Raw genomic sequence first — 25,209 nt, forward strand, 5'->3', positions numbered from 1 at the left:
ATAAAGGAGAAACACATTTAAAGGGGAGAAAGGAAGAGAGAAAGACTCAGAAGGAGAGAACGGGAGAAAAAATGGAGAAGCAAACTAATGAAGAGAGAAGACAAAGGAAAGGAAACCATGGTAAGATGATTTTTTTTTAAGTTTATTTTTTTATTGTAGGAGAGAGAGAGAGTGAGCAGGTGAGGGGCAGAGAGAGAAGGAGAGAGAAAGAATCGCAAGCATGTTCCGCGCCATCAGCACACAGCCAGACGCGGGGCTCCAACTCACGAACCATGAGATCATAACCTGAGCCGAAACCAAGAGTCGGACACGTAACTGATTGAGCCACCCAAGTGCACCAGAACACCATAGTAAGATTTTTACTTCACACTCTGCTGTTTAGTTAGGTTGTGAGTGCAACTTTAGGCCAAAATGTCAATGGCTTATTTCCTTCTACAATGCCTCGTTAACTGCTTAACCATTGTTCATAGGTCTCTAATGTCTCTTATTAAGTTTTCAGAGTCTTGGCACCAACTGATCTAACTACAGCAGCTATTTGGAAAAAAATATTGTTCGGACCACTCGCAGGGAGCCAGGGACTATCATTTTCATACTGAACAAAATCAAAATGAAAGACAAACTGACCAAGTCTGAAGCAACTTCAATGCTACGTGAGGAAGCGAACTGGATTACACGGTTTACGCTTCGGTTCAATGCCAAAAAATAAAATTAAGTTAAAGCCATCAAGAAGCATAATATACTTGTGACGCATTCTCACATAAAAGCATACTCTTGGCTGGATTCTAGACTTCCTCCCTTTGCTACGTCTGTTCCTCAAGCTAGTCAGAGTCTATTTATCGTCCTTCTCTGCTCGATAAGTTCTTTTGGCCAGTCTCATCGCCTCCTTAACATCTCCAAGGTGTTAACTACATCATAATAGCGACGTGGCTCTCCTAGCCTCATTGATCTTGGCTTCCCATTCATTACTATATTCCACCCTAAGTCAAGGTACTGAGGAATAGTAGCACACTTTTTTTTTTTAATTTTTTTTTAACGTTTATTTATTTTTGAGACAGAGAGAGACAGAGCATGAATAGGGGAGGGGCAGAGAGAGAGGGAGACACAGAATCTGAAACAGGCTCCAGGCTCTGAGCTGTCAGCACAGAGCCCGACGCGGGGCTCGAACTCACGGACCGTGAGATCACGACCTGAGCCGAAGTCGGACGCTTAACCGACTGAGCCACCCAGGTGCCCCAGTAGCACACTTTTTAAGTTCAGTGGAAAATTCAGTCCAAGTACATCTCTGCAGGCAAGTTTACAGATTTGTATGACACAAAATGGAATTTTGGAAGCGGAGTCGAGATGTTGTGGAACAATCAGGAAGTCACCAGATGTTACTGTTACAGAGACTATAAAATGCTTTCTTCTAAATGGGCATGTGATTAGATCTTGGGGGGAGCTACTCTATCATTATAGTAATGGGTTTTTTTTTTTTTCTTACAAAGTTGCATTTTTCCTACTCAAAGTCTCTTTTGACTAAATGAATTTCATATGTGTAATCAAAGCATTATGCATGTCATTGTACTTGGAGCTAATTTGAGCAATTTTTGTTAAAATTTTCCCACATGGTAAAGCACTCTTTGAAAACAATCTCATGAAAGAGACTTTTTAAAGTTATTATTTTAAACATAACCATGCATCTTTACTTCAGCTTCAGTATTTTTGCTCTTCAACCAAATGGGCATCCTTAGACACAGCATGTTTTTACATCACTGTGGGAATGACATTTTGGTTCTTAAGCAGTAACCAGAAGGTTGTATATTACACTACAAGAAAATGTTAAAACTTCAAAACCTCCTAGAAGTAAATAAATTTTTAAAATATTATTAATAGGGAAAAATTGAAAATAACTTCAAGAGTATTCATTCATTCACTCAGTGAGTGCCTACCTTGTGCTAGCTCTGTTCTAGGCACAGGAAAACCACAGGACAGGGCTTAGAACAGTCCCCATCTCATGAAGCTCTCATCCTAGAGGAATAGGAAATTGGTTACATAAATTTTGGTGTACTCAAAGAGTAGAATACTGTATGATCCTATTAATGATGGGGTACAAATATATTTATTAATTAAAGCAACATTCATAGTATAGTAAATACATAGATAACAGATGATTACGATGTGATGATTTTTATTTCATATATATAGTAACATACGAGGTAACAATTATTTGTGAGAATTCTTGGTATCAAAGTTGTGGTTACAGAAAAATTATTCGAATTTTACTATAGGTTCTAAATACTTCACATAAATGATTTTCTCTTATCCTCAGTCCAACTTTGTGCGGAGCTTGGAGTTAATATCATATTAAGTCCATTTTTAAAACAAGAGAATGAGGATTGAGGCACAGAGAGATTAATTAGCTTGCCTAAAACCACACAGCTCGTTGGGATTTAAACCCAGGAAGTTTGGCTCTGGAGATGTGCGGTTTGAACAACGTGCTATCTTGACTCACGTGTGCTTAGGCTCATACTGTGTGAGTTCAAGTCCAGGCTAAGCTATTTGTCAGTCATAGGATCTTGAGCACGTTATTTAACCTCCCTAAGCCTTCACATCTTCCATTCTGAAATGCAGAAAACAGTAGCCACCCTATCACATACTGTTAACATGTGGATTCGGTGAGAAAATCTGTGTAATCCCTGGCACACAGGAAGTACTCAAAAAAATTACCTTCATCATCTTCATGATCATCATCTTCAAATTCTGGGGGAATAGATGCCCAAATATTAACAGCGGTACTCTCTAGAAGGTATAATCACAGAAGAGCTTCCTTTTCTTCTTTTCATTTAACAGCACTTCCTACTTTCTCCATAATATATATGTATTGTGTGGTTCACAAACTATGGGATATAAAGTAAAATTCACATTTCTCAATTGCTGCACGCAACAAACGTAATCATTTCTATAGAAATAGACACAATGCTAACAACGCTAAACTTTCACGGAACACATTCCATTTATCAGGCAGCACTTGGGTTGAGGAAAACATAAACATGAATAAGACATACAGCAAGCTCTGACAGATCTTACATTTTAATAGGCAGGGAAAATAGTATAAAGGGAGAAGTGTCAAGACATCAAGGGAGTATTTTAAGAGAGACACGCATACAATGTTATACGAGGCCACCAGAGACTGGAACCTGCCCAGGAAGCAAGAGAAGAATTCACACTGAAGTGGATGGAAGTGTGAGGCACAGGGATCAGGAAACATGTCCCCCCACTTCTCACAGGAAAAAACAGATTATAACTATAATATGAGAGAAGTGTCAAAAGTAACAAAAATCAGCTGCATAAACTATGGGCTGTATGTAAGTCACAGTTCTATTTATAAGGGACTTAAAATCTACCAGTGCCATATCTAAGCACTCTGTGCACCCCCCTGGCAATCACATCACCTCTCAGCATGACTACAGTTGAGCCTTTAGCCTAAGTCCTAAAAATGAGTAGGAACTTTCTAAGTGGATAAGTTGGGCTGGGAGCATGGGAGACTTTTCTGGACAAATTAACTGAAGGTGGTGGGGGTTGGGGGGGGGGGTGGAAATGACACAGAGTTCTTAGAGAAAAGATGCAGGGACAAAAAGGAGCCTGACCCCTGGGAGGTGTCCATATATGAGGAGGACTGATAGGAAGAAAGATGATAGGTCTTATTTGAATTCCCAGAAAGCCATGGGTGAGAGAAAAGGGGGGCTGGCAAGACAGAAGAGTCCTCATGGGGACATGAGCAGGTAGATCATAGATGGGCATGTTTCATTCTCATGCTCTACCACTCCCTGAGAGAGCAGTATTGACCAGAAACTCTCCCTCTGATCAAAAAAAGTGAAAATCTAAAGATAAAGCGTGATTACCAGTGGAGCAAACTGATTTTGGATGTTACTTGGATCCTGTGGCTCATATATTGTTATTCTTTCAATTCCTGAAGAGATGTTTATTTTTTTTTTTAAAGACAAATAAAACTCTCACACTATCTTAACAAATTAAACATAAAATCTCCAAGGTTGTCAACTGGGAGAGTTTCTCAACATAAGGGCAAACGTCGGAACTACATCAATGACTTAATACAAATCACTACGATAAATGGGAACACTTCCAAAAGTAAAACATGTAGAAGTCCTGAACAGGTAATTTACACACACACACACACACACACACACACACACACACACACACACACACAAAGTATAAATGTGTAATAAACATAAAAAGATTAGGATTTTCCTCAGTAATAGAAGAAATGTAAATTAAAACAATAATAGAGGTGTCTGGGTGGCCATCAGTTAAGTGTTTAGCTCTTTGATTTTGGTTCAGGTCATGATCTCACAGTTTGTAAGTTCAAGCCCTGCACCAGGCTCTATGCTGACAGGATGGAGCCTGCTTGGGATTCTCTCATTCATTCTCTCTCTCTCTCTCTCTCTCTCTCTCTTTCCCTCTCTCTCCCTCTCTCTCCAAATAAATAAATAAACAAACAAAAACAGTGAAGTACCACTGTTTTTTCTATGAAATTGAAAAATACTTTAAAAATTATAAGAGCCAATGGTAGTATTAAGGGAAATTTACAGAATAGTTTGATAATAGGTGTAAAAAATGCATACACTTTGACCCAACAATTTCACTTCTAGGAATGTATTATAAGGAAATTAATAAGGATATACATAAAAATTTATGGCAAAGATATTCACTACAAAATTATTTTTTTCAAAAAAGAAAATTTATAGGGCTCCCAGGTGGCTCAGTTGGTTAAGCATCCAACTCTTGATTTCGGCTCAAGTCATGATCTCACAGTTCATGAGATCAAGCCCCACATCATGCTTGGTACTGACAGCACGACGCCTGCTTGGGATTCTCTCTCCCTCTCTCTCTGCCCCTCCCCTGCTTATTCTCTCTCTCCCTCAAAGTAAATAAATTTTAAAAGAAAATAATATTTAGAAACAATTTAAATGTCCAATAATCAGTGACGAATGAACTGAATAAATTATATTATCTTTAACTTTTTCCTTTGAAATAATTTTAGACTTACCAAAAAATTGTTTAACAGAACAAAGAGGTCTTTATAATAACTTTGAAACAAATTCCAGGGGTGTCTGGGTGGTTCATTCGGTTAAGCACTCAACTCTTGATTTTGGCTCAGGTCACACAATCTTATGGTTCTGGTTCACGAGTTTGTGCTCTGTGCTAACAATATGGAGCACACTTGGGATTCTCGGTCTCCTCCCTCTCTGCCCTTCTCTCTCTCTCTCTCTCTCTTTCTCTTTCTCAAAAATAAACTTAAAAAAAAAAGCAAATTCAGACTAAATTTCTAGTGCCTAGAAAGGCGTTTTGGTTAGAGATTTCTAAATGGCCAAGGGGAATCTACCTACCAATTCTGGGTCATTTTTGTGGGAAGAGTGTGGATGAAGTGCACTTCTGACATGCTCAGAAACCCAATGGTCATATTGACTTTGTCCACGCTAGTGTAAGGCCGTGAACTCCCGTACTGCTGATGGCTTCGTTATAAAATAGTCATACTGTAGGTGTTGCTGCCTGTAGAGGAAAGCTGGGGAAACATAAATGATCAAACAATGTTCAGATAAAGATTTGGAAAAGTACAAACCAGTGAAATTGACAACCGATGCCCAGGAAAATTCTAGAATTGACTATCACTGAGAATTTGGACAATTTTATTTAAAAAGATAGCACCACTGTAAGTCAACATGGACTAACAAAAATGAATCAGTCCAGATAAACCTCTTTGACTTTTGACAGAGGGCCTCAAGAGTCATAGAACAAGAAACTATCAGTTACACTAAATCTAGATCTCATCGAAGAATTTTGTCTTTCTTTATATCTGTGACCAGCAGCAAATATGCTCATTGACTTATTAAAGCATTTATAATTTATTAAATGTATTTGTGTCAACATAGCCCACTCTCATCTTTTTATTCCTTACACAATGTGCAGATACAGTAGGTACTCCATAAATGCTTGCTAAGTTAATGAGTAAATGATGCTACATATTAATTTTTGTTGGCAATTTTAGTGAATGCTTCAATGGAAGGTTAGTTTTAGAGAAAAGGTCCTAAAAGATAATTGTGAACAAAGGGCTCTGATTTCCTTTAGTAGTGGAAGGGGAAATTGAGTTTTCCTCTCTAGTCCCTAGATGAGAAAAAAATATATTTCAGACTGGGTCAGATGAGGGGAGGGATCTGTTAGTGCTTATAAAACAAACACTTGGGGTTCCAGTATAGTCAATCAGTCCACAATTACTTGCACCCCTTTTCCAAATCCCAAACCCTGGGAGGTGTTAACCCAGCTCACTGTCCCTAACGTCCTTGGAAGTCAATTTTTCAGGATAATAAGATTTAGTATGATCTGAACTATAACAAGATAGTAAGGGACATGAATAAGGGAGAAGAGAGGCACGTGATGTGATCAGCTTGGGTCTCAGAAACCTAAAAAAATGTCCTCCTCTCATTTAGATAGCCAGTATGGTTAGCTTTGCCTCATTTGCTTATACTTTTCTAGATTGAAACTAAGTACTAAGTATATGTTTACCTTCTGAAATGCTGCCATTTTAATAATTCCAACTCTGTGCCAGAGAACCAAAGTCCTGATTTTCTAACCACCTTGCTGGTGGTTAAATATTTGTAGGAGTGTTGAGCTTAAAAAAGAAAGGGAAGGGAAGGGAAGGGAAGGGAAGGGAAGGGAAGGGAAGGGAAGGGAAGGGAAGAACAGATTTCAGGTCTTTAAATGAAAGGAAACAGCTAATCTTCTTAAATGTTTCAGTTAGAACATAAATTACAGGTAACTCCCACCATAAACACAGCTGCACTATCTCGTCTTGTGACATTAAAGACAAACACTCTTCTGTCAGGATCTCAGGAAAAGCAGAAGTCTGCCTTTGTGGGGAGCAAATTAAAACAGTTCTGTTGGCATCCCCAAAATGCAGTGTGTTTGAAGATGTGGGCAAACAACTCCTCCCTCCCATCCACTCTCTCTCTGGCTTTGAGATAAGTAGAAACATTTCCTTTAAACAGCTTCTACATGAAAGGCAAGGCTTTCCAGCTGGAATGAGAGCCTATGTGTCAATGACAAACACATGCACTGAATGTCAACAACACAACAGTTTGAAACATTACAGGAAGTGCCTTGAATGACTCTGTTCACTGTAGGCCTGACTGGCCATGCTGTTGAGATATAATTATAAAGGGCCCATAGGCACAGCTCCAGAGCTGGGCCCCATACGAGCAGAGGCTGGGCTGAGCTAGTATAAAGGGGCAGCTGACAAAGTAACTCATTCTTGAATACCTCAGATAATCTCAGTGTCAGAGACAGTTTCAAAGCACCTAAGGTAAATTAAAATTAAAATGAGGCCATTTTGTATTGATTTTTTAAAATAGAACTATGGCTTTGACCTCTCTAAATGCAATGGCCAGAAATAGAAAGAGGAAGGGAGAAAAGAAGAAAGCAGAAGAGCTAATCCTACCAAATATTGGGCTAGAATCACAGAATGTTAGATCTAAATAGAACATTAATGGTATAATTCAGTGGTTCTCAAGCCTCGTTGCATCTCAAAATTACCTGAAGACATTAGGAAGAGTGAGATAGATACATAGACACATAGACACACAGACAGAAAGACGTTCCTCCCATTCCCCACCCCCATGAATCTGATGGACTTGAACTAGGGTAGGGTTAGGGCATAGGTATAGTTTAAGCTCTTGGGCAGAGAATTCGCTAGTAAATTCAGGGCGGATAAACAGTGATTACACAAAAAAAGTGTGTTCAGGGCTAGGATACCGAGGTTTCGGATGCTACAGAATCACAGACAAGGTATCACAGGCTAGAAGGAAGTTGTGATAGGCTGCTTAAATTGACCTTTAGGAAAGATGTCAAGGAAAAGAGAGGCAGAAACAAAACCGTACAGGTAGACAAGGCTATATGGCATGCTAAGGAGTTTGGTGATTATCCAAAGACATTTGGAAGCCGGTGCGAGACTTTAAACACGGAATGTCATGGACATCTGTTGTGTTTGCCTGCCAAGGCTCCCTTTTCCTCTCTGGCTAACAAGGGAACCCATTCACGGGGTTTGGGTGGGGCTGACTCCATCCTCCACATCACAGGGATGGATGGGTAATCCAGGTCAGCCCAACGAAAGGCCCCATCAGTGATTGAGTCATCAATAGGCGTGTGGTCTTCCTTGGGACCATTTTGCCAAAACCGTGTGGGAAGATGTTCTGTTTCTGCCTGGTCATGCCGCTGGTAGAATCTGAGTCCTGGCCTGCCAGTGACCAACACACCCAGCAGTGGGTATATCTGAAACTCTAGGTCCAGCCTGGGCTCCCATCAAACTCCTATCTTTGGATTTCCCAGTGAGATGCGCCAACAAATTTCCTGATTTGCTTAATGTAGTTTAAGTTTCACTCACCCGCAAACAAACAAAAAACCTGACTAACGTAGGAGCATTATTGGGAGTTAGAAAAACCAAGCCAACTGCCGGGTGGAGAATGACATACCATTTCAGAGGCCATCTCAGTAATGCAGGTGAGAGATAATGAAGGCCGGACCTAGGCCATGAAGATGGTGAGGAGGTGATGAAAGACAGAGAGACAGAAGGAGACAAGGGCCTCACCATGATGTTTGGGAGGTGACTGATGGCAAAAGAAAAAAAGAATCACCAGATTTATGCAAATATTCATGGAATGGTTACTGTGCATAAAATGGGACAAATACCTCAGGAGGAAGTTGTGAGAATCCAACGAGTTGATACATATAAAGAACAGGCCTCCATTGCTTCCAGTAACCAGGGTCAGTGTAAGAGCTAACTTGAGTTATGATAGCTACATTTTGATGTCTTTGGTTCTGCAGGCAGTTTCCCAGTCACTTTCTATTCCAGTATTGCTTGATGCATTTTGAGGTATCCTGCAAAAAAAAGTTACAAAAATAGGAATTGATCTAATGAATATTTCAGGAAGAAACTCTTTTCCAAATCTGTCAGCAAGCCCATCTCCTTATATATGATGATGTGATATTCATAATGACTTCATAATTTAGAAGAAACACATTCTATTGAGAACTACTTGCTTTTAAAGACAATTTCAGGGTGCCTGGGTGGCTCAGTCGGTTAAGCATTCAACTTCGGCTCAGGTCGTGGGCTCACGGTTCGTGGGTTCAAGTCCCGCGTCAGGTCCTGTGCTGACAGCTCAGGGCCTGGAACCTGCTTCAGATTCTGTGTCTCCCCCCTCTCTCTGTTCCTCCCCTGCTCATGCTCTGTCTCTCTCTCTCTCAAAAATAAATAAACATTAAAAAAAAATTTAAAGACAGTTTCATTAACTTAAGCTACTATAAAGTAATACCCAGGGCTAAAAGAATCAGGTTCAGTAAAAATAAATGATGTGCTTCTAGAGATTCTTGTAGACCTCATTTCAAAAATATGAAAAGGGGGGTGCCTGGATGGCTCAGTCGGCTGGGCATCTAACTCTTGATCTTGGCTCAGGTCATGATCTCATGATTTGTAAATTCAACCCCCACTGACAGCATGGAGCCTGCTTGGGATTCAGTCTCTCTCCCTCTCTCTGCCCCTTCCCCCCTTGCACACTCTCTCTCTCTCTCTGAAAATAAATAAATAAACTTTAAAAAAAGAAAAGGAAAACCATTCGTGCCTGCTCTTAGATGAATTTGCTAACAGAAGATTAATGGACAGAAGTATTGGAAATTCATAAAAAATAAAGACAGTTTAATTTCAGTGAAATACCAGCAATTAGGTATAATTGACACAAGTAGAAAGCCTAATACAATGCCTCAGAGAGACCCCAAGAGATCTAAGACCATGTACCAAGGGGATCAATGTACCAAGGTATCAATACTGGGCCCCTAAAATCAAACGACCAGTTTTATTTTTTTAAATATCTTTCTATGTTTATTTATTTTTTAGAGAGAGACAGAGTATGAGTGAGGGAGGGACAGAGAGAAAGGGAGATGCAGAATCTGAAGCAGCCTCAGGCTCTGGGCTGTCAGCACAGAGCCTGACGCAGGGCTCGAACCCACGAACCACGAGACCATAACCTGTGCCAAAGTCAGACGCTTAACCAACTGGGCCACCCAGGCGCCCCACACCTCCAGTTGGAGAAACGAGTTCCTATAAGCTCAGTAGGCTCACTGTATTGTTCAAGGCAAGTGAAGAAGTCATTGGGAGACTGGCAGAGATCACGAACACTGCAACATGGCACACATTGGCAAGAAATGTTTCTTTAACATAAAGCAAGACAGCTTCAGCTCCGTGCTTGCTCATCGGCGTAGAGCGCTCAGTGTTATTTATGCAGGAAAATCCAAAAAAAAAAAGTTATTCTCCTATCTATTTTGCCCCATGCCTCCTGTTATTCAGTAAGATATGTCAGCCACCTCTGGGTGTGCACCAAAACATTTCTTCACAAGGTATCGATGTATACCAAAAACAACAACAACAAAACACAAATGAACAGAAAAACTCTATTTCAGCTGGATCCGTCAGGTTTGTGTCATACAGACACAGACAGATGTTTCCACATGGGGGCATTGGATATTATTTCTTGACTAGTTTCATTATCTCTTTTTCATCGTTGCATGGCATTTAAATGTTGTCGCCCTTCTATTGATTTTAGCTTCCGCATGCAACGATCATGGACCAGAATCCTTCACCAGGTTCAGAAAAACCCAGACCCAGACAACCATAAGATAGCCTAGTCCCACCATGGGTTAGGGCAGGAATCCCTCCCACATCCTCGTCGAGTGATTCCTCTGCCTCTGGTTACCACTTCCAAGGGTGGGAAACAATCCTACCCATGCTACATTCTGAGGCATCCTTTCACATTTTCCCTTTTGTAGAAGTCCTATCCCTTACAATACTACTTTCTGAGGAATATTTCTTCTCTCTATAAGCTACCAAGTAAAGAGGTACTCTTCAAATCCCCTAGGCTGGAGGCCAGCTTGCTGTCGTTACAGGTATGATTTTTGAGACGCAGGCAGATAACGCTCAGATTGCTAAAGCAGAGCTTCGCAATCCCCCCCTCCCGAGAATCAAATGAAAGAGTTCTCTGAAGCTTTCTCTACAAATGCCCTCCGTGAAGTACAAAAATACTGCCTATTTCTGTAGCTGCTCCCACTCTCCCTACCCTGAAATTTCTTGTCTACATCTACTTAGTCCTGCTATCTCAGAGCCAAAGTCAGTAAAGGTTCCTCTTCACTACAGATTCTACAGAGAAACACTGATGCTGAATAATTTTCATCTTGACTCACATACTATGCATAGAGGCATCAGTTTTTAGCTAGAGTCAGGGATGATTCAATAATCACCTAAGGCTTTTGTTCTTAAACGTCTGTGGAGCCCTTTGAGAAATGCACGAAAGCTATGGCTCCTCTCGCCAGAAAAAAAAAAAAAATGTATAGATCTTACATGTAAAATTTCAGAGTCAAAGGACACCCACTGGGGGAAGTCCTATGGGTAAGAATGTTAATCCAGGCCAAGCTTTACCCCTGAGAGGTAAGAAAAATAAGAAACATAAAGACAAATTACTGGGGTGCCTGGGTGGCTTAGTTGGTTAAGTGTCCGGCTTTTGATTTCAGCTTAGGTCATGATCTCACACTTCATGAGATCAAGCCCCCCACTGGGTTCTATGCTGACAGCACAGAGCCTGCTTGAGATTCTCTCTCTCCCTCCCTCTCTCTCTGTCCCTGCCCTGCACACTCTCTCTCTTTCTCACTCTGTCTCAAAATAAATAAACATTTAAAAAAAGACAAATTACTTGTCCAAGATCTTAACACTTAATAATGGCAAGGCTTGCATTACACTCAGGGTCTCCTGATTGATTCCTGGTCTGGTGTCCTTTCTACCACCTCATGTTCTTGCTTATGTTGGAGGATAAAATGTTATTAAAAATTGGGCAGAAAGTGGAACTGTGATTCAGTTGCAACAAAGGCCTCGGCCAAACCCTGTAAGGAACTCTGGAACCAGGGTCACCATTCATAGTTGTCCTCACTTGAGGCAGGGGTGGAGGGTGAGATAGGTAGCCTAGACCCCTATCTTCCATATCAATAGATATGAGCTGCCTAGAAGACATGTGACCTTGGACTAGGAAGAACTCTTCAGGGCCTCGGTTGAGAATTGCCAGCCATCAATACTCCCAGCAGGACAGTGGAATGAGAACCTCTGTTCTAGGGAGGGGGGATTCTGGGCAGGACACCATCACTTCCGCTGCAGTGGGCTTGGAAACATTTGCAACTAGCCTCCTATTTCTTTTCAAACAACCCTCAAAATTTTAGGGTAACATTTCCTCTCTCCCTTTTCTTCTCATAGAACTATAATCAGCCCATGGACCATCAAGATCAGGAAAAAAAAAAAGCAACTACAATATCCCAAATATATCTGAACTATGGTTAGGACTCCTCTAAACACTATAATGACAATTGACCTTGACAAAATCAGGGAAGTCCATTTCCAAAAATAGTCTCTGGAGGATCCCAAAAGTAATGGAATGAAATTCATTGAGCAATGCACTGTTTCGCTTTATAGCCTTTCCATTTGTCATACAAATTATAATGAATACTTATTTCTTGATTTACATTTCGGCCTCCACACAATTTGCAGCTCCTGCCATGTTTACATGCACCATCTGGAAGAACTAATGAGCCCAGGAGCACCAGAAATTATAACTTGCTTTGACTAAACCTAGAAGATTTTTACTGGCAATAAAATGATTTTGCTTTTTTTTTCTTTCTGGATTTGAAAGGAGATTAAAACAGGAGTTTCACTGAGTATAGGGCAGAAATATGCAAAGCTAATTTTAATAGAATGAACCTGAAGGCATCTGGCATTACTAATCAATTCAGAATAATTTAGTCATAATAGCAATAGTCTCATGATAGAAAGTCTCTTTTGACACTGAAATTCTTAAAAACGATTACCTAGCCTATATGCAAATGTTGCCGTGGGTCTCAGTGGGCATAAGAGGGCCCACACACAGGAATGCTAAACAGCAGGGTCCAAGAACTTGGACTCTAGCCTCCCTTGGGCCTGGGCCTCGCTCTGGAACCTGCTGTTCATAGGACTCTGGATAAGTTACTTAGTTTCTTCAGATATTAGATGCCTTGTATATGAAACAGGGATAGTAGTAGGAACTATGTAATGGGGTGCCGTGAGAATTAAATGAAGTAATACAAGTGAATTTAGTTGAACTATTAGGGTATTGACCTTTAAGAAGTGCTTAATCACTGTTAGAAGTTGTCATTTTCTGTCTTTAGAGAGTTTGCCAAAAATATATAACATATATTACATATGTCCTATATCTAGATAGTAGACAGATATCATGTATATATTGTATATATGTAATCTTCTTTCAAAGGCAATTTAGTCTTTCTTGGGTCAAAGTTGCCCTGGGTGGAGAGTAATTAAATAATCTATACACGTGCTTGGTCCCAGTGCTTGTTTTTGTCCCATGACATGTGAAGGTCTTCTGGTTAGTCCTGGTCTAGCCATCCAAGTCCAATGGATTCCAAGAAATGTAAGTAGGTATACAGATGGGGCCAACTGCTTAGCAGACATTTCACATTCTATTCTTCTTAAAAGCTAAATTTAGAAAAGGAAACAAGTGACTGTCCTAACCATTTCTCTTGCCATGGCAAACATCTCCCCCAATGGCAAAGTGAAGGAAGGAGGCGAATATTAGGACTACCCACGAAATCCAAAAAGATGTATTGTAGTCCTTGGAAGGCTCTTCTAAAATTAATATACTTGACTTAGCATGTTAGCATTGATGTAATTTTGTAGTTTTTTGTAAAATACTATTTATTTATGATTATAAAATGAAAAATTGTATACTGCATAAAATGTCTTAAACTATGAAGGAAGATAACAGAAATCACCCAAACCCTACAATTTGTGGAGGCTGAACACCTAACACATTGATGGGCTTTCTGGTGTTTTTCCTGTGCACAAATAGAGTTGTTTTTTATTTGGTTTTCAGAATTGTGATCATACTGCCTGTTTAGTATTTGACCCTACTTTTGCCATTTATATTACATGTAAACACCAGTATCTTTACACACTTTTTGAAAATATGACTTTAGCAATACGTAGTATCTCTTAACTTAAATTCCCTTTATGAATCATTGGTTGTTTTTAATTTTTTTACTGTAAAAAACAGCTTCAATAAATATATTTACATATTAATTTTTATCCAAATATCTGATTTTTTTAATAGAAAACTAGAAATGGAATTACTACAATGACTGTATTTTTAAGCCAATTATTGTCCATTAATTGCTCTCCAAAAGGACAATACCAGCTTATATCCCCATCAGCAATGCATAAGTACCTACCGTACCAAACCTCTGCCCACGCCAAATTTTAAACCTTTTCAAATTGAAAGAGTATCTGATAAAAATAATTGATATCTTGGCAATAAGAATATTTTAATTACCTAAATTAAAATTTTAATTTAATTGAATTTTTAATTCTAAACTAAAATGTGAAAGTGAAGTCATGACAATTAGATCAACGTTTAGTTATATTTTCTACTTGGGTGAGTCTTGTGGTTGAATTCTCTGTTGCCACCATCACTAGTTTCTGAGTCTCTGGAGGGAAGCAAAGGGTTTTAGGCACCTCCCTTACCACCAAGCACCGTGTCTGCATGCAATTCATGCTCAACAATTATTTGTGGCATGCAGCTGGTTGTGTTACCCAGCCTTTATGGTGACATCAGCCCATCTTGTGAAAAGAGGCAGCTACAGATAACAAAACTCAGAAATGCCTACCTCCCCATCATCAGAGTCTTATATGGATCAGAGAAAAATTAAAACAAACCACAGAAAAATGGCTCTGCAGTGATAACATGGTACATCGTAGGCTAGAGCAAGAGCTTTCCTACTTCTTTTGACCATGACCCATGATAAGAAAAACATTTCCCTCGTGACTCAGCACACACAAACATATAGAGATATATAATAAAAATGAATACCACACATTTCTCTTACTATCTATGATGCACTCCGGTGTGTTTTATTCTATTTCCATTTTTAAGGAATGTTCATTACAAGTCACCAAATTATTTCACCATATAAGATGTGGAAATAACTCAGCCGGGCAGGATCAGAACTGGCTCCAAGCTGCGTGGCAGCCTCAGAGGCCGTCAGCTCCCATACCTTTCAGGGGTTAGGGAGACCTTCCTTGACCCTCCGCTGCCCCTCCCCATGTGGGCACGTCTGTGGAGGATGCTTTCATTCTGTGTGGTCTCACTGCTGTGCCCGTGTTTCCTTAGGCCACAGATCCAGGCAATAGCTGGCACCCTGGACCAGTGTTGCAGTCTGGCTTGTGGTTCTAGGCCACGCAATGACAATAAACCTTTAATTATTAAAGACGAAACTTACGCAGTGAGAATGGATGGCAACTGTAATCAACCAGAATAATGAAAACCGTCAGGAAAGAGGCATAGATTTCACATCAAGGTCTCAGATGCAACAAAATTAGTTTGTTCTAAAAATCAGAGCAACTCAGAAGTAGAAGACTTCTAGCTTTATCACATACCAAACGTCAGTGTCCCTCACTGATTGCTGGAGGCCACAACACCCTCAAAGGATGCCGGGAGCCCCTTTCTTCTTAGACGTTCTAGCATCCATCTCCTGACTCTGCGATTCACAACCACTCAACCCTCCCTACTGTCTGGGACGCAGATTTGGCAGTGGGAGCTGGAGCAACGTCTTGGACCAGAAAATAGAAGCTGATAGAACAACCAGAAAGGAGATGCCATAAAGTTGTCTCATCAACCCTGAAGCACGTCCTCTGTTATGCAGAAGGGACACAAGCTTCTATCCTGTTGAAGCCACCTTACTGTGTCCTTTGCTACAACAGCTGAATCTGTATCACAACTAATTTGTGATCCGGTCACATCATGAAATAACAGAGTCCATTACGTGAACCCCAATCTGTATGGATCTAAAGCCCAGGTTCTTACGGGCTACACGGTGCCACCCGCAAAAACCAAAAGGAGAAAGTGCATCAGAAGGAGGTCAGGCTGGTGTCCAGAGAGTGCTAAACGCAAACGAATGTTCACTCTTCAACGCCTAGAACAAGCCTGTGCCACGTGATGCTGAAAGCTCAGGCCTCCTGGTCTTGAATTAAAAGCCAATAAACAGCTAGAAGGACAGAGAGGCATTCCACAAACCCCCATTATGCAAGCACGATTCTGACAGTTGCAGATCAGAGCTGGACTCAGGTTTGCCGTGGGAAGCAACCACTCACTGTCAACAGCCCATGGAGATAACACTGTGTCTCTGACACTTCCCAGCTGAAGTCCCAAGAGGCGGCACCGGGACCGTGGGTACCTCCCATCCCACTCACCAAAGGCATTGCTACCACCCGGTTCCCAGTAGCACCCTGGAGCCTGACCTTGGAAGGAAGCCTGTCTAAAATCTACACCTTGAAAGAACCAAATCTGGCTTGCTTCAAGGACCTGAGTCCTTGCAAGCAGCACTCGTCAGCAGGAAAGCCTCACTTTCCATCATGAGTGGAATTGGGGGCGTTAGTTTGCTTTAGCGGAAACAAACAAACAAATGCCGGAAGTCCTGCTTTTCGCCCTGAAAGATTTTCAAATCCAGCCAAGTAAGCACTCTTCCCCTGTTTTAACTGATGCCCTGCCTGCACCCTCACCCCCTTCCCTGCCACCTTGCCACCCTGGAACACTGTGCAGAAACATAAACAGGGGGATCTGGAAGAAATTACAGAAATTTCTCTTGTTCCTGTGGACCTGAAGGAATCACTGAAATCAAGTCTGACCCCAATGTCAGAACTAAGGACCACATGTCACAGCCAAGCAGCAAGGCTTCCCAACGCCATCAGCCCAGCTGTTTGTCCCTGTGGAAGAATGTAAGGCCGAGAACAGTTTCCAGCCAGCCCGTGGGCAGAAACAGAAACCCAACACCCCAGAGAAAGTCCCGATTCCCTGTAAACAAAGAAGGGAAGAACTGTTCATTACAGCCACTGAAGTCTTTTAATATCAGGCTCCAAGTATGTCAGGCACACCACACAAATTTAGCTTCACCACCTGTTCCGGAAAAGAAACACCCTTGCCAAAATCCCCCTAAAAGCGCATAGATATTCTCAGTGTGGATTAGCTGGGAGCCTTTTCAAATATGTTCTATATTAGAGTTTGTAAACTGGGCACTGGATGTACACCACATGGCTGCCGTGTAAGACATGTGAAGTTTTTGTTCTGTGTCTTAAAAAAAAAAATCACACTCCTTTGCTTTACAGTTTTTAGACAAAATTTGACAAAGTGGTAAGAAGTCCTAAAAAAAAAAATACCTACTTTGGATGTGACTCTAATTGGGGTCACAAAGGAAGGAAGCTATGGTCTTACTGCAGGGAAGAGACATATACACTTGACAAATTCCACCATCCAAGAGAGGTGCCAAGAGAGAGTGTGGTTAATTGCCAACAGAGTGGGCTAGACAGTAATGGATAAAACACAGATGTGTAAGTATGTTGGTATGAAAACGAATAAAATGCAATGCTACAGGCAGGTAACAGAAAAAGTAACGGCTTGGTTAAGCCATTTAAAGGGTTCAAAAGCAAAGTTAGAGGGGCACCTGGATGGCTCAGTCAGTCAAGTGTCTGACTTCGGGTCACGTCATGATCTCGCGGTTCACGAGTTCTACCCCCGTGTCGGGCTCTGTGCTGACAGTTCAGAGCCTGGAGCCTGTTTTGGATTCTGTGTCTCCTTCTCTCTCTGCCCCTCTCGCACTCGCACTCTGTCTCTCTCTTTCTCTCTCAAAAATAAATAAAACATTTTTTAAAAAGTTAGAGAAAATATCTATCATCTCAGTCAACATTTACTTGCAAAGTACCTTCCAGTCTATGAATTCTGATAGAGTAAATGAAATAATGTCTGTAAAGGGTTTAGGAAAATGCCAGGCACCTACTAAATTTTCAATATATGCTTGTTACTAAGGTTGCTATGGAGATGAACCTGTGCTCCTGGGTACAATGTACCGCACCCATGAACTTGTTGAGCTCCTATCCTTCCTTTAAGAGCTAACTCAAAACTCCCCTAAAATCCTTTAGCCATTATTTCCTGCCCCAGGCAGTGTTTGGAGCTACTCTGCCAACAATTTCCAAGCACAGACTTACATTCCCAGATCCCTGCCCGTGAATTCAAGAATAATTTAAAAGCGAGACATACAGACTATTCATCTGTGCATCTAACATGTAATTTGAAGCATGTTCAATGAATGAATGAGCCCCAAGTGCTAGAAGGAAAGAAGTCAAGAAAGCAGGCCAGTAGAAATGGGCCCGGAGTGTGCCCCCAACCTCCCCAGCCAATGGCTACAGATGAGATCTCACCAACATTAACACCTCAGTGTCAAGAGGTGATAGGCTTGTTAGCCTATCCATACCACTTGGGCAGGAATCCAATCCCTCACAAAGTTCCTCTGAATTCTTTCTGCACTTCTCCAGAGGGGCTCTCACATGCTCTCAAGTCCGTTCTGACCACCACCTCTCCTCCTCCTTGCTAAATCTAAGCCCACTCCTTCCCCTGTGATACTTTTGCCTCGGCAGCCACACCATGGCACTGGGAACAGCCCCTCCGCCCGGGCCCAGATCCCTGAGGATTTGCCCAGCACAGACTCTCGATTCTGGCTGCAGGAATACAGAAATACAGAAGTGAGGAGGGAGAAGCAAGCTCTGTGTCCACCATGTGCAACTCTAGGAAGTGGGTTGGGGCTGAGGGTGGGGGGGCCGGGCTGAAGGGTCAGAGAGCTGAAACGGGTTTCTCAGGGAACACACACAGAAGCCACTTCTCCTCTTTCTCCCTGGGTGCCCATGGGAACTCAGGGAGGTGGTGCTGAGAGGGGAGGGGTACAAGTGCCAGCCCCAGGTTCCTCATGCCCACTATTAGCGTCTGCGTTGGGATGGCAGAAAACTCTCTCAAAGGGCCCTCCCTGCAGAGTTTTTTAGCCACTGGGCATTAGCGACACGGTGCCCACGGCCTTCCAGCTATCTGGCCAATAGCCTCTGCAAATATTGAGACCTAGCACAGACAAAAAAAAAAGTATTTGTTCTGGGGGTGCCTGGGTGGCTCAGTCGGTTAAGTGGCCAGCCTACTTCAGCTCACATCATGATCTCACGGCTTTACAAGTTTGAGCCCCGTGTCGGGCTGTGTCTTGACAGCTCGGGGCCTGGAGCCTGATTCGCATTCTGTGTTTCCGTCCCTCTCTGCCCCTCCCCTGCTCACGCTCTCTCTCTCTCTCTCCCAAAAATAAATGAAAAAAAAAAATTTTTTTTAAGGTATTTGTTCCAAAATTTTTTCAAACCTGCAAAATTAAAATCTATAAACTCAAATAAAATGTTTACCAAATGTAACATTACATCAGCTCAAATAGTATTTCCACATTAAGGAAATGTATCGTAGGACACGGGTGCATTTTCACGTGTCAGAATGACTTGGGATGGGTTCTTAAAAAGTAAGAGCTCTGAGAGCCTCTGAAGGTCAAAACTGGCCTTTCATCCCTGCAGCCAGGTTCCTCCGACCATCTCCAGCCTCCTCAGTCTGCCAGACTTTTCTGAAAAGACTGAAATGCAATTGTGAGTACACTTCAGTCCTTCAAAAAAACAAAACAAGATAAGCCTTTTGTTAAAGAACTATTAGAATATACACAAAGAATAGAGCGAACAGGAGAAACTTCCTCACTCTGAGTGACTAATTGCTGCTGGTCTCCGATGGCATGAGCACCTCCCTGGAGACTTCATCAGCATCGCAGAATAAGCCTCACGAGCCCGCTCCTCTTGAAGAGAAAATAAGTTTTTAAATGGATTTCATTGCAAGGTGGACTGACAACTCAACAGACACAGGCAGGCACAGTTGGCACACAGTCAACAGCAATTTTTTATTTTAATCCACATCATTATGCAAAACAAATTAATTTAAGTTCTTAAAAAAATGTTTTCCTTTCACATCCTTCTTGCTGAGAAAGGAAAAGTTCCTTCTCCCTCCTTCTGCTGAGGAAGACCTGTAAGCATTGTGGAATCAAACAGAGTTGCGCAACACTGGGAAATGTATCTATAGAGTTAATTTCATCATTGCTTGTTCTTCCTGTATAGTCCGATCCTGGCGGCTTCTTCCTCTCTGTGTGACAATGCCGTCTCTTTGCCCTAAAACCCGGTCAATGCTCCCCTGACCTAGCTGACCTCAACCATTAGTGTTCCCCAAGAAATACTCCTCCACCACAGATCTCATCTTCTTAACTGTTCCTCACCCTCTTTCAACCATCCCCCCAAACCTAGCTCTGTACAAACCCTGTCCTCTCCTGATATGCCCATCACCTCTCACTGGGGCACAGCTGAAGCCCCACTTCCCTCCCACAGGCTTTCAGTTTGAGGAAACCATAACAACCCTTCTCCAAAGTCCCATAACATAGAGCTTTACCCCCACGATTTCACCGTGAAGTTTATGCTCTTGCATATTATCTAAAATTAGTTCTGCTTATGTCTTACTCCACTAGTAAGATTCTGAAATTCCCTGAAGGAGAGAACTGGGACTCATACATCTTTTCTATCCAGCACAGTGCTAAGCACCTAGTAAACATTCATTGCCTGTTATATTAATTGGCTTTGGAATTTGAGATCTAATGTGGGAACTGTTACTTCAGCTACTTGCAGGCTTACCCAGGGGGATTTTAGAACTCCATAAATACATATGCAGAGGTTCACATGTGTGGTATAGTGACAGTAAAGTATTGCAGCATCTTTTCATTATATTTCCATTAAAAACAAAAACAAAAAACTACCATTGTTATTTTGACCAGTTCACTGATTGGAACCACAGAGGACTGTACCAATACAGGCTGACAGACAAGTATATCTACCTTAGTGTTCTCCAAAGAGCACACGTTGACCTTTCTTTTTTGTTCTCCATGTCAATATTGACTAATACACTCCTGGCATTCTGTTCAATGAACTCCAGAAAGAAAGAAGGGAGAGTAATTTATCACTAGTTAACTTTAATGTAACAGGGTAGGAAAAAAGTATCATTGTAGCAGCTTTTATCATACCCTCCTAGAAATGGAATAGTCTCTGAGAAACACTTTGATGAGCACTCAGACTATAAATTCAAACAGTAAGGATATGGCTGTCCAAGAAGAGCTTGAAATTGCTGTAAGAGAAATAAGGAAAGGAGTTTCTTTGTTGTTTTAGAATGAGTGGAGGAGGGGCACCTGGGTGGCTCAGTTGGTTAAGCATCCAACTTTGGCTCAGGTCACGACCTCATGGTTCATCTCAAGGTTCAGGAGTTCAAGCCCCAAATCGGGCTCTCTGCTGTCAGCTCAGAACCAGCTTTGGATCCTCTGTTCCCTCTCTCTGTGTCCCTCCCCCCTCCATCTCTCTCTGAAAAAGAAAAAGAAAAAGGAAAAGGAAAAGGAAAAGGAAAAGGAAAAGGAAAAGGAAAAAGAAAAAGAAAAAGAAAAAAGAATGAGTGGAGGGGGCAGAGGAGAAAAAGAAAGGGAAAAGAAAGAGAGCAAGGAGAATACTTGTGATAAAGCCCTTCCCCCCTTTTCCCTTTAGAAAGACACAGAAAGCCCCCTGCCAGCCAAAAAAGGAGGGGTCCAAAAGGATTCTGGAGAATTTATTGTGGACTTTTGTTTGTTTACTCTACTATGTGAAATATGACCCTTAATCCAACCATATGTTACTCAAATCCACTACTATGTTATTCAATTAGTTCTCTGCAGAACTCAATCTTAATGAAACTTAATCTCTGTACAATTCAAACTTTTCTCCACTCAACCTCTCCCCAAATCAAATTATTCTCAAGTCACTCTCTACTCAGTGAAAACCCTTTTCAATTCAATACTTACAGATGCTTTGAGTGAGGGTGGTGCTTTGGAATTTGGAGAGGTCTCAATTCACATCTAGGCTGTAGCAACGTAGCCAGAAGAAAAACACAGATGCAGTTGTCAGAGACCTTCCAAATGCGAGCTCCTTGTGAATTTTCAGAAATCTTGCTGGTGATAGATTTCTACAGACCATGGTTTCAAGGCACTCAAGTAAACTTACTAGATATGAAAGGAACAAGGGCTCTAGTTGATGTGAGTTACACACATTGTTTAAAACAGGGAATATGCATACGCAGACTCCGTGAAAGTAGGAAAAATCCTGCAGACCTGCTCAAGTCTAAGGTGATGTTTAATGTTGTCTATGCTTCTGGGAAAATCATTTCTAGCTAAGAAGTTATTCTTTATACCAAAAGGCATAGAAATCACCCAAGCGACATCTGTCACCACCATGCAATACCACTGGTGCAACATCAGAAGAACAAAGAACTCAGAACCCAGAAGCAGGGCCCAAAGGTACCCAGCCCAGAATTTGCAGGTTGGAGAGCAGGACAATGACAATGAGCAAGCAGAAAAATAAGTCATTATCAGGTAGTCAGCGACAGGCATTTTACAAAGCATCCTTTAAAGGATAACAAACCGGGGCGCCTGGGTTTGTCAGTCAGTTAAGCATCTTGATTTCGGCTCAGGTCATGATCTCACAGTTCGTTTGAGCCCTGCGACAGGCTCTGTGCTGACAGTGTGGAGCCTCCCTGGGATTCTCTCTCTCCCTCTCTCTCTGTCCCTCCTCAGCTTGCACACACATGTGCATATGCATGCACTCTCTCGCTCTCACTCTCTCTCTCTCTGTCAAAATAAATAAACTGTAAAAACAATTCAATTCAATTAAAAAAATAAAGAGCTTTACCTTAAAGGTACATCTGACATAGCAGGGTGAAATGAAGAATGGCCATTATCTACCACCTTTTGAAGTGCCACTAAAATAAATTACAGGAACTAAAAATGCACAAAGACAAAGAAAAAAATGGGGAAGAGATGACTGCCAGTAAGTGAGAAAATCCAGTATCTAAGAGAAAAATTATTTTAAAAACAGAGCCAAATCACCCACAGTACCTCGGAAAGGCTAAGGAGTGGACGCACCAGGAACCAGGAAGTGGAATGAAACCTAAGAAGGAAAATCTGTACACAAAGAAAGGAGTGATCAGACACTAAGGGCCCTTCTCCTTTCCTTACTTCTCTGCAAACAGGCCCTGGCTGTCCTCCCATTGCTTAGGAGACTGGAAGTTTAGTCTCTGAAGAAAATAGAGCAGAGAGACTTACAAGTAGCAGCTAGTGGAGGATTGGGCTGAAACACGGAGCTTCGGGGATGAAGGAAGGCCTTCCTAGTAAACGTTGGGTGTACATCCCCTTACCCTGCTGCTGGGAGACATATACTCTGTAGGAAAGATAGTAACATGTACCTATCTAAAGAAACTGAACAGCATGAAAGGGGAGAGAACTCAACCGATATTGATATAGTCATTCTCTCGATGAAAACGTTAGATCATAGCCCTAAGCCCATGTACTCTATCTCCGCTTCTAATGTGCTTTTAAGTGATTATCATTTTAATGAGAAGATAGACAAGGATCCTCAGACACTTGAGTAAAGTTCATAGCCTTACACTACCCAATTTCAAGACCTAGGATAAGCTGAATTAATGTTCACATAAGATAAACATATAGAACAATGAAACAGCAATAGACCCCTAGACATAGGGTCAGTTGATTTTTGACAAACATGATAAGGCTATTCTCTGAGAAAAGAATCACAGAAGGATATCTATATAAACAAAAATTAACCTCATTGTATGCACAGAATTTACTCATAATAGCAAAAACCATAAAAGTTCAAGCGAAAACATACAAAAATATTCTTACCACCAAAGATAGGCAAAGATTTTTCATACACAAAACATAAAAGACAAAAACAAAAGAACAGCCTTAAAAAAAATAAGTTGATAATATGTTTTAAATTAAAATTAAAAAATAATTTTTTGTAAGACACATTAAAAAATGCAAAGGTCAACCACAATTTGGGTGAAAATATACAAAGGATTTGTAGCCAGAAAAGAACTCTTACTTCTCAATAAGAAGACAAACAACCAGGGGTGCCTGGGTGGCTCAGTTGGTTGAATGTCTAGCTCTTGTCATGATCCCAGGGTTGTGGGATCGAGCCCCACAACAGGCTGAGCATGGAGCCTGCTTCAGATTCTCTCTCCCTCTAAACGATGCAGCCACTCTGGAAAACAGTATGGAGGTTCCTCAAAAAACTAAAAATAGAACCACCCTACTACCCAGCTATTGCACTACTAGGTATTTATCCAAGGGATACAGGTGTGCTGTTTAGAAAGGGCACATACACCCCAATATTTATAGCAGCACTATCAACAATAGCCAAAGTTTGGAAAGAGCCCAAATGTCCAATGATGGATGAATGGATAAAGAAGATGTGGTGTGTGTGTGTGTGTGTGTGTGTGTGTGTGTGTGTATACCTCAGAGAAAGACAAAAATCATATGACTTCACTCATATGAGGACTTCTAACACACAAAACAGATTAACATAAGGGAAAGGAAACAAAAATAATATAAAAACAGGGAGGGGGACAAAAACATAAGAGACTCTTAAATATGGAGAACAAACAGAGGGTTACTGGAGGGGTCATGGGAGGGGGGATGGGCTAAACAGTTAAGGGGCATTAAGGAATCTACTCCTGAAATCATTGTTGCACCATGTGCTAATTAATTTGGATGTAAATTTAAAAATAAATTAAATTAAAATTAAAAAAAAATATTCTCTCTCCCTCTGCCCCTCCCCTGCTTGTGCTATCTCTAAAATATAAAAATGAAAATTAAAAAAAAAAGAAGACACATAACCCATTTTTTTTAACCAGAAAAATACTTCAATAGGTAATTCACAAAGGAAGATAAACAAATAACAAATAGACACATGAAAATATTTTGAACATCATTAATCATTAGGGAATTTCAAATTAAATCTCAATGAGGGGTGCTTGGGTGGCTCAGTCTGTTAAGCATCCGACTCTTGATTTCGGCTCAGGTCATGATCTCACAGTTTATAGGATCGAGCCCCCAGTTGGGCTCCATGCTGACAGGGCAGAGCCTGCTTGGGATTCTCTTTCTCTCTCTCTCTCTCAGCACCCCCCTGCTCGCTCATTCTCTCTCTCTCTCTCTCTCTCGAAGTAAATAATAAGTAAACTATAAATAAATAAATAAATAAATAAATAAATAAATAAATAAATATCAATTATATACCACTATACACTCACTAGAATGGCTACGATTTTA

General features: G+C 41.1%; 2 long non-coding RNA genes across 2 annotated transcripts in view; both read right to left on the minus strand.

Annotated features, from left to right (window-relative positions):
* Nucleotides 1-1,928: 1,928 nt before the first annotated feature.
* LOC128778683 (uncharacterized) lies at nucleotides 1,929-5,535 on the minus strand. Its single transcript, XR_008424419.1, has 3 exons — nucleotides 5,391-5,535; nucleotides 2,707-2,876; nucleotides 1,929-2,007 (listed from the first exon to the last, which is right to left on the minus strand). It is a non-coding gene; the product is annotated as an uncharacterized LOC128778683 (long non-coding RNA).
* A 1,028-nt stretch (nucleotides 5,536-6,563) lies between these two features.
* Nucleotides 6,564-25,209, minus strand: part of LOC109247088 (uncharacterized) — a 35,679-nt gene continuing 17,033 nt past the window's right edge. Inside the window, exons 3-4 of the long non-coding RNA XR_002071567.2 lie at nucleotides 8,743-8,931; nucleotides 6,564-6,670 (exon numbers count right to left, since the gene is read on the minus strand). This is a non-coding gene — a long non-coding RNA (uncharacterized LOC109247088). The remainder of the gene's footprint in view (nucleotides 6,671-8,742; nucleotides 8,932-25,209) is intronic.

Source organism: Panthera pardus, unplaced genomic scaffold, assembly GCF_024362965.1.
Source record: "Panthera pardus isolate Hobbes unplaced genomic scaffold, ASM2436296v1 HiC_scaffold_20, whole genome shotgun sequence".
Lineage (NCBI taxonomy): Eukaryota > Metazoa > Chordata > Mammalia > Carnivora > Felidae > Panthera > Panthera pardus.